Source organism: Aethalodelphis obliquidens, unplaced genomic scaffold (assembly GCF_003676395.1).
Source record: "Aethalodelphis obliquidens isolate GAN/ISIS:26980383/991018 unplaced genomic scaffold, ASM367639v1 scaffold24, whole genome shotgun sequence".
Lineage (NCBI taxonomy): Eukaryota > Metazoa > Chordata > Mammalia > Artiodactyla > Delphinidae > Aethalodelphis > Aethalodelphis obliquidens.
This window is the reverse complement of record NW_020837968.1, coordinates 1,372,150-1,388,475: the sequence shown is the minus strand read 5'-3', so window position 1 is coordinate 1,388,475 and position 16,326 is coordinate 1,372,150. Positions and strand designations below refer to the sequence as shown.

Sequence of the window (16,326 nt, the reverse complement as noted above, 5' to 3'; positions counted from 1 at the left end):
ATTGATTAGTTCTAGTAGTTTTCTGGTGGCATCCTTAGGATTTTCTGTGTATAGTATCATGTCTTCTGTGAACACTGACAGTTTTACTTCTTTTCAAAAGTGTATTCCTTTTATTTCTTTTTCTTCTCTGATTGCCATGGCTAGGACTTCCAATACTATGTTGAATAATAGTGGTGAGAGTGAACATCCTTGTCTTGTTCCTGATCTTAGAGGAAATGCTTTCAGTTTTTCACCATTGAGAATGATGTTTTCTGTGGGTTTGTTGTATATGGCCTTTATTATGTTGAAGCACGATCCCTTTATGCCCACTTTCTGGAGATTTTTTATCATAAATAGGTGTTGAATTTTGTCAAAAGCTTTTCCTGCATCTATTGAGATGATCAAATGGTTTTTCTTTTTCAATTTGTTAATATCGTGTATCACATTGATTGATTTTCATATATTGAAGAATCCTTGCATCCCTGGGATAAATCCCACTTGATCTTGGTGTATGATCCTTTTAATGTGCTGTTGGATTCTGTTTGCTAGTATTCTGTTGAGGATTTTTGCATCTATGTTCATCAGTGATATTGGCCTGTAACTTTCTTTTTCTGTGATATCTTTGTCTGGTTTTGTTATCAGGGCGATGGTGGCTTCATAGAATGAGCTTGGGTGTGTACCTTTCTCTGCAACTTTTTGGGAGCGTTTGAGAAGGATGGGTGTTAGCTCTTCCCTAAAAGTTTGATAGAATTTTCCCATGAAGCCAGCTGCCCTGGACTTTTGTTTGTTGGAAGATTTTTAATTACAATTTCAATTCCATTACTTGTGATTGTTCTGTTTATATTTTCTATTTCTTCCTGGTTCAGTCTTGGAAGGTTGCACCTTTCCAAGAATTTGTCCATTTCTTCGTGTTTGTCCATTTTATCGGCATATAGTTGTTTGTAGTAGTCTCTTATAATCCTTTGTATTTCTGCAGTGTCAGTTTTGATTTCTCCTCTTTCATTTCTAATTTTATTGATTTGAGTCTTCTCCCTTTTTTTCTTGATAAGTATGGCTAAAGGTTTATCAATTTTGTTTATCTTCTCAAAGAACTAGCTTTTAGTTTCATTGATTTTTGCTATTGGTTTCTTCATTTCTATATCATTTATTTCTGCTTTGATTTCTTTCTTCATACTAACTTTGGGTTTTGTTTGTTCTTTTTTCTCTAGTTGCTTTAGGTGTAAGGTTAGATTGTTTATTTGAAATTTTTCTTGTTTCCCAAGGTAGGATTGAATTGCTATAAAATTCCCTGCTAGAACTGTTTTTTGCTGCATCTGATAGGTTTTGGGTCGTCATGTTTTTGTTGTCATTTGTTTCTATGAATTTTTTGATTTCCTCTTTTATTTCTTCAGTGATTTCTTGGTTATTTAGTTGTGTATTGTTTAGCCTCCATGTGTTTGTATTTTTTAGTTTTTTCCTGTAATTGATTTCTAATTTCATAGCATTGTTTTTGGAAAAGATGCTTGAAAGGATTTCAATTTTCTTGAATTTACTGAGACTTGATTTGTGACTCCAGATGTGATCTATCCTGGAATTTTCTGTGTGCACTTGAGAACAAAGTGTATTCTGCTGCTTTTGGGTGGAATGTCTTAGAAATATCAGTTAAGTCTGTTTGGTCTATTGTGTCATTTAAAGCTTGTGTTTCCTTATTTATTTTCTGTCTGGATGATCTGTCCATTGGTGTAAGTGGGGTGTTAAGCCCCCCACTATTATTGTGTTACTGTCGCCTTCCCCTTTTATGGCTGTTAGCATTTGCCTTATGTATTGAAGTGCTCCTATGTTGGGTGCACAAATATTTATAATTGTTAAATCTTCTTCTTGGATTGACCCCCTGATCATTAGGTAGTGTCCTTTAATGTCTCTTGCAACAGTCTTTATTTTAAAGTCTATTTTATCTGATATGAATATTGCTACTCCAGGTTTCTTTTGATTTTCATTTGCATGGAATAACTTTTTCTCTCCCCTCACTTTCAGTCTGTATGTGTCCCTAGATCTGAAGTGGGGGTCTTTTAGGCAGCATATATATGGGTCTTGTTTTTGTATCCATTCGGCCAGTTTGTGACTTTTGGTGGGCATTTAATTCATTTACATTCAACGTTATTATCAATATGTATTTTTCTACTACCATTTTCTTAATTTTTTGGGTTTGTTTTTGTGGGCCTTTTTCTTCTCTTGTGTTTCCCACCTAGAGAATTTCCTTCAGCATTTGTTGTAAAGCTGGTTTGGTGGTGCTGAATTCTCTTAGCTTTTGCTTGTCTGACAAGCTTTTGATTTCCGTGTTGAATCTGAATGAGATCCTTGCTTGGTATTATAGTCTTGGTTGTAGGTTTTTCCCTTTCATCATTTTAAATATATCCTGTCAATTCCTTCTGGCCTGCAGAGTTTCTGATGAAAAATCAGCTGATAACCTTATGGGGATTCCCTTGAACATTATTTGTTGCTTTTCCCTTGCTGCTTTTTGTATTTTTTTCTTTGAATTTAATTTTTGTTAGTTTGATTAATGTGTGTCTTGGCATGTTTCTCCATGGGTTTATCCTGTATGGGACTCTCTGTGCTTCCTGGACTTGTAGTTTAGTTTTATAAACTAAAACTAAAACTTATAGTTTTTGCCTATGATCTCTTCAAATATTTTCTCAGACCCTTTCTGTTTCTCTTATTCTTCTGAGACCCCTACAGTTTGAATGTTGGTTTCTTTAATGTTGTCCCAGAAGTCTCTGAGACTGTCCTCATTTCTTTTCATTCTTTATTCTGCTCCTTGACAGTTATTTCCACCATTCTATCTTCAAGCTCACTTATTTTTTCTTTTGCCTCAGTTACTTTGCTATTGATTCCTTATAGTGTATTTTCCATTTTCCATTATTTTGTTTTTCACCACTGTTTGTTTATTCTTTAGTTCTTCTAGGTCCTTATTAAACATTTCTTGTATTTTCTTAATCCATTCTTCCATTCTATTTCTGAGATTTTGGATCATCTTTACTATCATTACTCTGAATTGATTTTCAGGTAGGTTGCCTTTTTTCCTCTTCATTTATTTGGTCTTTTAGGTTTTTACCTTGCTCCTTCATCTGTGACATATTTTTTGTCATCTCATTTTTTATTTTGATGGGTAGGGCTGTGTTCATGTCTTGCTGGTTGTTTGGCCTGCTGTGTCCAGCACTGGAGTTTGTAGGCAGTTGGGTGGAGCCAGATCTTGGTGCCGAGATGAGGACCTCTGCGAGATCTCATACCGATTAATATTCCCTGGGTCCTGAAATTCACCATTAGTCCAGTGGTTTGGACTTGTCACTCTCACCACAGGAGCTCAGACCCAATCCCTGGCCTGGGAATGAAGACCCCACAAGCCATGCAGCATGGCAAAAAAAAAAAAAGAGAAAAGAAAAAAAGGCCAGAAAAGGCCTTGGGGGTGGCGGGGATTAGGCTCAGGGCCTGTGCTGCCAGAGGGGGCCCAGGAGTGCAGAGTTTCAGGCCCAGGCCTCCAGCAGGTTTGCCGGGTCAGAGTGGGCAGGGGAGACACTGGCCATGTTCCCTTCTTATCTCCTGATCCCCTGAAGGTCTCTCCCCATTCCCACTGATTCCCTCACTGTGAGTTGGCCCCTCCAAGCATGGTAATGCCTCCCCTCCCCCAGCTGCCCCTCAGGCATGCCTGTCCCATCCCGCCTCCACTTTTCCTCTCCTCCTCCTCACCCCCTCCACGTCCTACCTTGTCACATAGGGGTTCCTCCCTTCCCCTTAGGTGTCCAAAGTTCCCCACCAGCGCCTCCTAGGTGCCCTAGTCATGAGGAGACACGAACTCTGCGTCCTCCTACTCCTCCATCTTATCCATCCTATGCCTTTTTATTGAAGAATGTAATCTATTTTTATTTAGAGTAATTATTGATAGGTAATGACTTACTAATACCATCTCTTTTTTTAAGACTCTTTTGTAGTTTCCTAATTCCTTTCTTCCTCTCTGACTGCCTTCCTTTGTGAATTAATGATTTTTATAGTGGTATGCTTTTAATAAACTTCTCTTTACCTTTTGTGAACCTAGTGTGGTTTCTTGCTTTGTGTTTACCATGAGACTGAAATAAAACATCTTACAGAGTCAGCGGTCTATTTTATACTGATGAAACATGAGCATCAACCACATACAGAAACTCTTTCCTTTTACCCTCCACCCTTTTGTATATATATATATATTTAAAATATATTTATTTATTTGGCTGCACTGGCTCTTAGTGGTGGCATGTGGGATCTTAAGTTTCAGTGTGCGGACTTCTTGCGGCCTGCATGTGGGATCCAGTTCCCTGACCAGGAATCAAACCCGGACCCCCTATATTGGGAGCACGGAGCCTTACCCACTGGACCACCAGGGAAGTCCCACCCTTTTATATTTTTGATGTCATGATTTGCCTCTTTTTATAGTGGGTACTTATTAGCCAATAGTTGTTGCTATCATTTTTATATTCTTGTCCTTTAACTTTAATATGTTAAGTGTTTAACATTCCATATCAAAGTACTATAGTATTCTGAATGTGACTGTATACATAAATTTACCAGTGTATTGTGTATTTTCATGTTATTAATTAGCATTGTTTTACTTTACCTTGAATAACTCCTTTCAGTGTTTCTAGTAAGACAGGACTACTGGTGTTCAATTCCCTCAGTATTTGTTGGTCTGGGGAAGTCTTTATCTTCCATTCATTTCCAAATGACATTTTCCAAATAAAGTATCCTTGGTTGGCAATTTTCTCTTTCAGCACTTGGCTTTCTCCTGGCCCACTACGTTTCTGCTGGGAAATCTACTTAGAGCCATATGAGGGTTCTGTTGTAAGTTCCAAGGTCTCTTTCTCATACCTTTAAGACTTCTCTTTTTTCTTTGATTTTTTCTGTTTTATTATAACGTGTTGTAGAGGACCTTTTTATGTTGAATTTTATTTGGTCACCTAAAAATGTCATGAACTTAGATATTCAAATCTCACCCTTGATTTGGGAAGTTTTCAGCCATTATTTCTTTAAATAAGCTTTCTGCCCCCATCTCCACCTTTTCTCCTCTGGAACTTCAATAATTCACAGATTGGTTCTGTTGATGACATACCATATATCATGTAGCCTTTCTTAATTCTTTTTCATGCTTTTTTCTTTGTTCTCCTCTGACTGGATAACTTCATTATATCTGTCATCTATCTTACAGATTCCTTCTTCTGCTTGTTTCATTCTGTTGTTGATGCTACTCTATTGCATTTTCATTTCATCATTGGAATTTTCAGCACCAGAATTTCTCTTTGGTTCTTTTTTTGGATTTCTATCTTTTTGGTAAACTGCTCATTTTGTTCATGTATTGTTTTCCTGATGTTTTTCAGTTGTCTTCCTGTATTTTCTGGTAGCACATTGAGTTATTTAAAACAGCTATTTTGAATTCTCCATTGGGTAAATCACAGATCTCCAATCTTTGAGTTTGAATACTGAAGATTGTTGTGATACTTTGTTGATGCCATATTACTTGATTTCACGTTCCTTGAAGTTTAGTGTTGTTGTGTTTGCTTTGGAAGTACCAGTCTCCTTTGGGGGTGAGAAAACTTCCTTCAGCCCTGCTACAGACTTTTAGACTATCTCAGATCTTCTATGGGAACACCAGCTCACACTTCTTCTCCCTCTAGTGGCAGAACTTCTGTGCTTGTGTGCCTTGTCTAGATCCTACAATGCACCAGGATGGGTGCCGATAGCCTGTCTTTTGTTTCCCCAAAGATGGCACTACATCTTAATCTTGTATTCTCTCCCTGGCCCACAGATTTGAGCCAGATTTCTGTGTGTGCTCACTAGCTGTCTATCAAAGCTTGCTTTTACCTCCAATGTCAGTTGTGCCCACAGGGGCTGGCCACAAGATGGGAGGGTGTGTGAGTGAGGCAGACAGAGCCCTGAAGGGGCCAGTGGGCCAGTTGAGTGAATAAGAAGGTGAGGCATTCCCAGCAGCTTTTGAGTGAGTTCTTCGATGGAGTTTGCAATGCAGTTAGTAGGATCAGCCTCCCTTTAATGCTCTGTAAGTGTCCTGTCTTCTGCTTTCATAGCCTCTTCCTGACTCCCAGACATATAGCTCATTATTAGTACTCTGGACGGAATGAAAGAGAAATGAGCCTTTTGGCAGATCCCATACAGATGAGGAAGCTGCAAAATCATACACACACTCCCCCTTTCCCCTGTGGGAGAAATCAGGGGCCCAGGAAGTTTTCTATTAGCCTTAATCTGTGCCTCCTTTGGGGGAGGGGTGATGAAGGTAAAGTTGAGCTGTTCCTCTTACCCAGTCCAATGAATCCAAACTTATATATTTTTTTCTCCAGTGTGTGCTGCAGCTCCTCCTGTGAAAACCTGGACTTTCACATAAGTACTCTCCTCCATGTGTGACTGTTTAAGGTAGTGTTTCCAGTGACTACTGGACTGAGGCTGAGAGAGGATAGAGCTGGTTCATGGGCCACTGCAGACACCACAGTCAGGACAGAGATCTTTCTGCCTTTTATTTCATGCGTATGTGGGTGAGACACCTCCTGGGTCCCTTGGCATATTGTGTTGAGTCCCACACCTCCCTCAAAGACAGGTTTGTTTGTGGATGGATGTCAAATTTCTGTTGTCAGATCAGGAACAAAAACAATGAATGTCTTGTGCCACCATGATCCCATGTTTTCTGGTAAGGGTTTAAAGTCTATTTTGTCTAACACAAATATCACTTACCCTGCTTTCTTTTGGTTACCATTTTCGTGGAATATCATTTTTCATCCTTATATTTTCAGCCTGTGTTTTTCCTTAAAGTTAAAGTTAGTTTCTTATAGAAAACATAAAGGTGGATCTTGTATTTTTATCCATGCATCCAGTTTATGTCTTTTAGTGTTGCATTTAATATATTTACATTTAAAGTATTTTTGTTGATAATTTTTTTTTTTTTTTTTTTTTTGTGGTACGCGGGCCTCTCACTGTTGTGGCCTCTCCCATTGTGGAGCACAGGCTCAGCAGCCATGATTCATGGGCCCAGCCGCTCCGCGGCACGTGGGATCTTCCCAGACTGGGGCACGAACCCATGTCCCCTGCATTGGCAGGCGGACTCTCAACCACTGCGCCACCAGGGAAGCCCAATAATTTTTTACTTTTATCATTTTATTACTTATTTTCTGTTTGTCTTGTAGTTCTTTTGTCTCTCTTTTGCTTTCTTGCTATCTTCCTTTGTTTCATTGGGTTTGTTTCCTTATTTGTTTGTTTGTCAGTTTAAGTAGGCTTTGATTCCTTTCTCTTTTCCTTGATGTAATGTATAGGTATACTCTTGTTGGAGCTTACATAAAATATCTAATTTTTACAGTTGTAAACTTTTATCGCTCTCCCCTTCCATGTTAAGTTGTTGACACCACAATTTACATCCAATTTTGTTTGCAACCATTTATATAATTTTTTATATTTATTCATAATACTTTTGCCTTTTAACTTTTATACTAGCATTAAAAGTGATGTGGGGGGCAGTGTCAAGGTGGTGTTGTGTGGAGACGTGGAGTTAGCATCTCCCCACCACTAGGGTGCCTGCTGGCTGCTGGTGGGGGACTCTGACCCCCCAGGAGACAGGAGGAACCCCCAAGTGAACGTTTAGGATGTGGGGGGATGGAAGGGGGAGGAGAAGTTGAGGCCAGACAGGATTGGCACTCCAGAGGTCAGGGAGATCAGGAGAGGCAGGTGGGAGGGACACTTGCGAGGAGCAGGAGAGGAGCAGAGGACAATGACCCCACCCACTCGAGCCCAGGAAGCCTGCTGGGCTCCCAGGTGAGGTCCCCTGCCCTCTGAGACCAGGGATGGGGGGCACGCCTGTGCCCCTTCTGTTCCTTGAGCCTAAGCACCACCCCCCACAGCTCCCAGGGCCTTTTCTAGCCCTGTGGGTCCTAAGCATAGGCCCTGCCCACCACCCAAACTTCGCCCTTGCTTAGGCCCCACCCTCCACAGCCAAGGCTTTCCTCCTCCTTTTTTTTTCCTCTCTCTTTTTTTTTTCTTCTTTTCCCTCCTCCGCTTTTGTACTATTGTGGTACTGAGGTACCTCCCGGTTGTTGATTCATCTGTATTTTTATTTTTATATTCTTTCTAATATATCTGTTAGTTTCCTAGTCTAATTTTATTTTTTACTTTGTTAATGTTCTCTTTTTATTTACCACCCCACGTGGCTTGGGGGATCTTGGATGCCCCATGAGGCAGGGGTTGGGCAAATCTTCTTCCGTGGGAGCTCCAAGTCCAAACCATGGGACTAAAAGAGAACCTAAGACCGCAGGGAATATTCATCAGAGTGAGGTCTCAGGGAGGTCCTCATCTCAGCATCAAGACCCAGGTCTACCCAACATCCTATAAACTCCAGTATTGGAAGCCTCAGGCCAAACAACAGTAAGATAGGAACACAGTCCCACTCATTAAAAAAATTAAAAAAACAGACAGCAAAAAAATATGTCACAGATGAAGGAGCAAGGTAAAAAAGTACAAGACCAAATAAATGAAGAGGAAATAGGCAATCTACCTGAAAAATAATACAGAGTAACGATAGTAAAGATGATCTAGAATCTCGGGAATAGAATGGAGGCACAGATTGAGACGATACAAGAAATGTTTAACAAAGATCTAGAAGAACTAAAGAACAAACAAAAAGAGATGAACAACACAAAAACTGAAATGAAAAATACACAAGAAGGAATCAGTAACAAAACAAATGAGACAGAAGAAGAAATAAGTGAGCTGAAAGACAAAATGGTGCAAATAACTGCTGAGGAGCAGAATAAAGAAAAAAGAATGAAAACAATGAAGACAATCTCAGAGACCTCTGGGACAATGCTAAACATACCACATTCGAATTATAGGAGTCCCAGAAGAGGAATAGAAAAAGAAAGGGTCTGAGAAAATATTTGAAGAGATTATAGTGGAAAACTTCCCTAACATGGGAAAGAAAATAGTCACTCAATTCCAGGAAGCACAGAGAGTCCCATACAGGATAAACCCATGGAGAAACACACTAAGACATATATTAATCAAAGTATCAAAAATTAAATTCAAAGAAAAACACTAAAAGCAGAAAGGGAAAAGCAACAAATAACGTTCAACGGAATCCCCATAAGGGTATCAGCTGATTTTTCAGCAGAAACTCTACAGGCCACAAGGGATTGGCAGGATATACTTAAAGTGATGAAAGAGAAAAACCTACAACCAAGATTACTCTACCTGCAAAGATCTCATTCAGATTCGATGGAGAAATCAAAAGCTTTTTCTGACAAGCAAAAGCTAAGAAAATTTAGCACCACCAAACCAGCTTTACAACAAATGCTAAAGAAACTTCTCTAGGTGGGAAACACAAGTGAAGAAAAAGACCCACAAAAACAAACCCAAAATAATTGAGAAAATGGTAATAGGAGCATACATATCAATAATAACCTTGAATGTAAATGGGTTAAGTGCCCCAATCAAAAGACACAGACAGGCTGAATGGATACAAAAACAAGACTCATATATATGCTGTCTACAAGAGACCCACTTCAGACCTAGGGACACATACAGATTGAAAGTGAACAGATGGAAAAAGATATTCCATGAAAATGGAAATCAGAAGAAAGCTGGAGTAGCGTTACTTGTATCAGATAAAATAGACTTTAAAATAAAGCCTTATAAGAGATAAGGAGGGACACTGCATAATGATCAAAGGATCAATCCAAGAAGAAGATATAACAATTATAAATGTTTATGCACTCAACATAGGAGCACTTCAATACATAAGGCAAATGTTAACAACCATAAAAAGAGAAATTGACAGTAACAAAATAATAGTAGGGGACTTTAACACCCCACTTACACCAATGGACAGATCATCCAGACAGAAAATAAATAAGGAAACACAAACTTTAAATGACACAATAGGCCAGATAGATTTAATTGATATTTATAGAACATTCCACCCAAAAGTGGCAGAATACACTTTCTTCTCAAGTGCACACGGAACATTCTCCAGGATAGATCACATCTGGGGTCACAAATCAAGCCCTGGAAAATTTAAGAAAATTGAAATTGTATCAAGCATCTTTTCTGACCACAACGCTATAGGATTGGAAATCAATTACAGGAAAAAAACTGTAAAAAACACAAATACATGGAGGCTAAACAGTGCACTACTAAATAACCAAGAGATCACTGAAGAAATCAAAAAATACCTAGAAACAAATGACAACAAAAACATGATGACCCAAAACCTATGGGACACAGCAAAAGCCATCTAAGAGGAAGGAAAGTTTATAGCAATTCAATCTCACCTCAAGAAACAAGAAAAATCTCAAGTAAACAATCTAACCCTACACTTAAAACAACTAGAGAAAGAAGAACAAAGAAAACCCAAACTCAGTAGAAGGAAAGAAATAAAGATCAGAGCAGAAATAAATGAAATAGAAACAAAGAAAGCAATAGCAAAAATCAATAAAACTAAAAGCTTGTTCTTTGAGAAGATAAACAAAATTGATAAACCTTTAGCCATACTTATCAAGAAAAAAAGGGAGAAGACTCAAATCAATAAAATTAGAAATGAAAAAGAAATCAAAACTGACACTGCAGAAATACAAAGGATTATAAGAGACTACTACAAACAACTATATGCCGATAAAATGGACAAACACGAAGAAATGGACAAATTCTTAGAAAGATACAACCTTCCAAGACTGAACCAGGAAGAAATAGAAAATATAAACAGAACAATCACAAATAATGGAATTGAAATTGTAATTTAAAATCTTCCAACAAACAAAAGTCCAGGGCAGTTGGCTTCATGGGAAAATTCTATCAAACTTTTAGGGAAGAGCTAACACCCATCCTTCTCAAATGCTCCCAAAAAATTGAAGAGAAAGATACACACCCAAGCTCAGTCTGTGAAGTCACCATCGCCCTGATACCAAAACCAGCCAAAGATATCACAGAGAAAGAAAGTTACAGGCCAATATCACTGATGAACATAGATGCAAAAATCCTCAACAGAATACTAGCAAACAGAATCCAACAGCACATTTAAAGGATCATACACCATGATCAAGTGGGATTTATCCCAGGGATGAAAGTATTCTTCAATATACGCAGATCAAGCAGTGTGATACACCACATTCACAAATTAAGGAATAAAAACCATTTGATCATCTCAATAGATGCAGAAAACTCTTTTGACAAAATTCAACAGCAATTTATGATAAAAACTCTCCAGAAAATGGGCATAGAAGGAACTTACTTCAATATAATAAAGGCCATATATGACAAACCCACAGCAAGCATCATAATTATGAAAAACTGAAAGCATTTCCACTAAGATCAGGAGCAAGACAAGGATGTTCACTCTTGCCACTCTTCTTCAACATAGTTTTGGAAGTCCTAGCCATGGCAATCAGAGAAGAAAAAGAAATAAAAGGAATATACATTGGAAAAGAAGAAGTAAAACTGTCAGTTTTCACAAATGACATGATACTATACATAGAAAATCCTAAAGATGACACCAGAAAACTACTAGAACTAATAAAGGAATTTGGTAAACTTGCAGGATACAAAGTTAATGCACAGAAATCTCTGGCATTCCTATACACCAACAATGAAAAATCTGAAAGAGAAGTTAAGGAAACACTCCCATTTACCATTGCAACAAAAAGAATAAAATATCTAGGAATAAACCTGCCTAAGGAGGCAAAAGACTTGTACTCAGAAAACTATAAAACACTAATGAAAGAAATCAAAGATGACATAAACAGATGGAGAAATATATCATGTTCTTGGATTGGAAGAATCAATATTGTGATAATGACTACATTACCCAAAGCAATCTACAGATTCAATGCAATCCCTATCAAACTACCAATGGCATTCTTCACAGAATTAGAACAAAAAATTTTACAATTTGTAGGGAAACACAAAAGACCCCAAATAGCCAAAACAATCTTGAGAAAGAAAAACGGAGGAATCAGGCTCCCTGACTTCAAACTATACCACAAAGCTACAGTAATCAAGAGAGTATGGTACTGGCATAAAAACAGAAATATAGATCAATGCCACAGCACAGAATGCCCAGAGATAAACCCACACACATATGGGCAACTAAGTTATGACAAAGGAGGCAAGAACATTCAATAGAGAAAAGACAGCCTCTTTAATAAATGGTGCTGGGAAAACGGTACAGCTACATGTAAAAGAATGAAATTAGAACACACCTTAGCACCATACACAAAAATAAACTCGAAATGGATTAAAGACTTAAATGTAAGACCAGACACTATAAACTCTTAGAGGAAAAACACTCTTTGATATAAACCACAACAAGATCTTTTTTCACCCACCTATTAGAGTAACAGAAATAAAAACAAAAATAAACAAATGGTACATAATTAAACTTAAAAGCTTTTGCACAGCAAAGGAAACCATAAACAAGACAAAAAGACAACCCTCAGAATGGGAGAAAATATTTGCAAAGAAACAACAGAGAAAGGATTAATCTCCAAAATATACAAACAGCTCATGGAGCTCAATATCAAAACAACAAAAAATCCAGTTAAAAAATGAGCAGAAGACCTAAATAGACATTTCAACAACGAAAACATACAGATGGCCAAGAGACACATGAAAAGATGCTCAACATCACTAATTATTAGAGAAATGCAAATCAAAACTGCAATGAGGTATCACCTCACACCAGTCAGAATGGCCATTATCAAAAAGTCTAGAAACAATAAATGCTGGAAAGGGTGTGGTGAAAAGGCAACCCTCTTGCACTGTTGGTGGGAATGTAAATTGATACAACCACTATGGAAAATAGTAAGGAGGTTCCTTCAAAAACTAAAAATAGAACTACCATATGACCCAGAAATCCCACTACTAGGCATATACCCTGAGAAAACCATAATTCTAAAAGAGACATGTACCACACAATGTTCATTGCAATACTATTTACAATAGCCAGGAGATGGAAGCAACCTCAATGTCCATCGACAGATGAATGGATAAAGAAGATGTGGCACATATATACAATGGAATATTACTCAACCATAAAAAGAAACGAAATTGAGTTATTTTTAGTGAGGTGGATGGACCTAAGAGTCTGTCATACAGAGTGAAATAAGTCAGAAAGAGAAAAAAAAATACTGTAAGCTAACACATATATATGGAATCTATATTAAAAAAAAAGGGTACTGATGAACCTAGTTGCAGGGCAGGAATAAAGATGTAGACATAGAGAATGGACTTTGAGGACACGGGGTGGGAGGGGGAGCTAGGCCAAAGTAAGGGTAGCATCGACATATATACACTACCAAATGTAAAATAGCTAGTGGGAAGCAGCAGCATAGCACAGGGAGATCAGCTCGGTGCTTTGCAGTGACCTAGAGGGGTGGGATAGAGATGGTGGGAGGGAGGCTCAGGAGGGAGGGGATATGGGGTCATATGTATGCGTATGGCTGATTCACTTTGTTGTACAACAGAAACTAACACAGTATTGTGAAGCAATTATACTCCAATAAAGACCTATTTTTCAAAAAACTTATTTACCCATCACTGTATTCTATATTTGTCTCTATATTTACCATTACCAGTGAGTGTCATACTTTCTTATGCTATTGTGCTGGTGTTCAGCACCCTTCTTTTTCGACTTGAAGAACTGCCTTTAACATTTCTTGGTATGCACATCTAGTGGCGATAAACTCCCTAAGCATTTGTGTGTCTGGTCATATTTGTACCTCCCCTTTATTTGTGATGGTCCAATTTGCTGGTATAGTATTCTTAGCAGTTTTTTCTTTTAGCACTTTGAGTGTATCATCCCACTCCCTTCTGGCCTTCAGCGTTTCTGCTGTAAAGTCACCTGGTGGTTTTACGGTTCCCTTCTTTGTGATGTTTCCTATTGCTGATTCAATATTTTACTTTGTCTTTGACTCTAGACAATCTGATTATGTGTATCAGTCGGGGTGGGGGGTTGTATTTTTTTGCAGTTCATCTCACTTCATTCGGGCTTAGTGGATCTGAATGTCTGTTTCCTTTCCCAGATTTAGTGCATTTTCAGTTGTTTTAATATGTTTGATTCAGTTTTCTGCCCCTTTCCCTCTCTATTGTCCTTCTCAGTCTTCTGTAACATATATAGTGATCATTTTGGCAGTGTCCCATAAGTGCCGTAACCTATGATCACTTTTTTACTGTTTTTTTCTTTTTGCTTTTCTGAGTCAATTACTTTTAGTGACCTCTGCGTCCACTGATCCTTTTTTCTGCTTGTTCTAGTCCGTTGTTGAACCCCTTTATTTAATTTTTCAGTTTATTTATCACATTTTCCAGTTCTACCATTTCTCTTTTGGTAATTTTTATATTTTCTATCTCTCTGTTGAAATTCTTACTTTGTACATGTATTGCTCTCCTGTCCTTGGTAAGCATGTTTATGATGGCTATTTTGTGGGTTTTGGGGGTTCTGTTTGTTTTGGGGGTTTTTTGCCACTGAAAAATGTATTTTATTTCTAAATATTCCCTAGTAATAAACCCACAAGCTTTAGTTACAAGAGGGCGAACATCAGAAGCAAGGGAAGAAGCTGAGTACTTAGGCTTGGACATGGGAGCTGCCCGTGACACTCACCTGGGACATATGTCAGGCCCAAACCACCTCTGCTTTACTCTTTTGTCAAATTTTTTGCTCTCTGACTGCTATTTTGAATCTCTGTTGGGGAAATCACAGGTGATTTACATTTAGTTAGTGTTGGTTTATAGATACTTATCTTGTTCTTCTGACTGGAACGTATTTCTCTATTATTATTTTTCTCGAATCTCTGTGTTGATATCTGTGCATTAGATGAAACACCCACACCTCCTAGTCTTCACAGACTGGACTCATAAGTAGAAAGCCTTCATCAGTCAGCCTGGCCAGAGATTCTGGATGCCTCTCTAACCTCTATGCTCATCCAAACTGCTGTCTTTGTACCTAGCATCTTCCAGGGGTCTAGAGTATGCCAACTCCCATCTATGTCCTGAGACAGGTGACCTAGAAGCCAGAAAAGCTGCTGAAGCTGGGAGCTGGACTTTATCCCCTCACTCACTCTGCACTGAGCTGGGGAGAAGGGCTGTGGAAATGCCTGCATGCTCCTTCAAACCCTGTGCTCTTCCAAACCATGCTTTTGCTCTCTGTAGTCCCCAGGCATCAACAAATTCTGGGCTTCATCAGCTCTCAGAGAGAGGTTAGTTAGGAGCCAGTTCCTTAGGCAGCAGCCAGAAAAGACGAGGGTCTAGGGCTTCCCTGGTGGCGCAGTGGTTGAGAGTCTGCCTGCCGATGCAGGGGACACGGGTTCGTGCCCTGGTCTGGGAGGATCCCACATGCCGCGGAGCGGCTGGGCCCGTGAGCCATGGCCGCTGAGCCTGTGCATCCAGAGCCTGTGCTCCGCAATGGGAGAGGCCACAACAGTGAGAGGCCTGCATACCACAAAAAAAAAAAAAAAAGGATGAGGGTCTAGATGTGTAGTCTAACTCCTTCCATGGAGAAACTGGGAGCTGCTCCCTTTGCACTAAGGTAGGGGATGACCTGTGAGCAGTGCTAGCACAGCCATTCCACTTTGTCCTCAGTAGTCCCAGGAGACTGGAAATGCTGGGCCCTCCCAGAGGCAGGTGAGTTAGAAGCCAGACCCTGGACTAGCCGTTGGAAAACTGGAGCCCTAGATTGTGGTTCAAACTCTTTGCTCCTCCAGGAGAAGCTGGGAGTTGAGGGTTCCCTCCCAATTATATGGTGCTGTGCCTAGGTGGGATTTACTGTGAGAGTGTGTCTCAGTTTTTCCTAACAGTTAGGATTTTAGCATTTTCTCACTTGCCTTGAACGCAGGAGCCTCTCAACCAGTGTTTTGAATAAGGGGAGCTGATACGTGCGTAGCTGTTAATTCAGTGTGTCTGTGGGGAGAGGTCGAGGCATCCTATTCCACCATCTTACTAATGTCACTCTATTCTTTCAAATTTATATATGTTGTGTTTGTTTGCTTTTCTTTTTATAGTTTTTAAGTAAAAAGAATTATTGATTTTCAATCATTGTTTTCTATTACAGATTTTCAATCTTTATTATTTTCTATTATTGCTATTTAATGTTAAAATTCCCCTCTCAGCACACTTTCGTGTCATTTCATAAATCTCATAAAATTTTACTTATCATGTTTTTATTTTCATTCAATTCAAAATATTCAAAGTTTTCTCTTTTGATTTCTTCTTTATCCACGAGTTATTTAATAAATGAAGCTGAGCTCTGTGAAGAGACCTAGTAAGTGACAGAAATGTACTTTACTATTTCAAGTTTAGTTATACATA

General features: G+C 38.8%; 1 protein-coding gene across 4 annotated transcripts in view; it reads left to right on the top strand.

The window, feature by feature from the left end:
• LOC113628492 (complement factor H-like) overlaps positions 1–16,326 on the top strand; it is a 94,711-nt gene that overhangs the window by 41,422 nt on the left and 36,963 nt on the right. The gene's annotated exons all lie outside the window — the stretch shown is intronic.